This window comes from Triticum aestivum, chromosome 6B (assembly GCF_018294505.1).
Source record: "Triticum aestivum cultivar Chinese Spring chromosome 6B, IWGSC CS RefSeq v2.1, whole genome shotgun sequence".
NCBI classification, from domain to species: domain Eukaryota; kingdom Viridiplantae; phylum Streptophyta; class Magnoliopsida; order Poales; family Poaceae; genus Triticum; species Triticum aestivum.
Window position 1 is genome coordinate 686158353 of NC_057810.1, and position 904 is coordinate 686159256.

The window sequence follows — 904 nt, forward strand, 5'->3', positions numbered from 1 at the left end:
TAGCATGCAATTTTGTGTGTGTGTGCGTGTGTGGGGTGGGGGGGGGGGAGGGGGCAGAATTGAGGGAGCTAGCGATAGGTTGACACGTAAATTGAGATCAAATTTGCACATACATCCATTGGCTAGGGAGGTCCGCCTCCACCTCCACGGGTATCAAATCTTGCATTTTATTTCCGCAAAATTCTTCTAGAAAGTTCTAGCATCCATTACCCTTACATACACTCGTAAGCATCAACACAATTGTACTGTAATATACTCGCATTTCTAACTAACTAGATAGCTCAAGCCACACTAATTAGCTTCTCGTGTCGGATCACACTCAGACATTGCCTAACCATTTTGTTTCCTATCTCGGAAGTGCTTGCTGAACTTTGTGTTGAGGAGACCCGCCTTCGCTGTGCTGGGTTACTTGTGGTTCCTTCAGCGTTGGCTGTCCGAGCTCCAGTGTCGTCTGCTCGGCTCACTGCTCCACCGCTCCTACCTACACCTTCAGGGGGGGGGGGGTCGCCCTCCTTATGCTGAGAAGGGCCGGTCATGCCATGACACCTTCTGTGGCTACTGCTCTCATCCAGGTCACGCAGAGTTTGATTGCCATGAGAAAAAGCAAGACCAGAGGCGCTCCTCTCCCAGTTGGACTCCTGGCTCTTCCTCGACTCCGTCACTCACTGACCAGGACATTGTTCGGCTTAAACACCTTCTATCTTCCTCTGATTCTTCACCGACAGGTTCTGCTGTTGCTGTGACTGCTTCCACCACTTCATCACCCCCGCATCTACATCGTCAGGTACATCTTCGTGGGTTCTGGACACTGGAGCTTCCTTTCATAATGTCCTCTGATTCTTCAGCATTGTCTTCTCTTCGCCCTCTTGATTCTCCTATTAATGTTCTTACTGCTGATGGCACA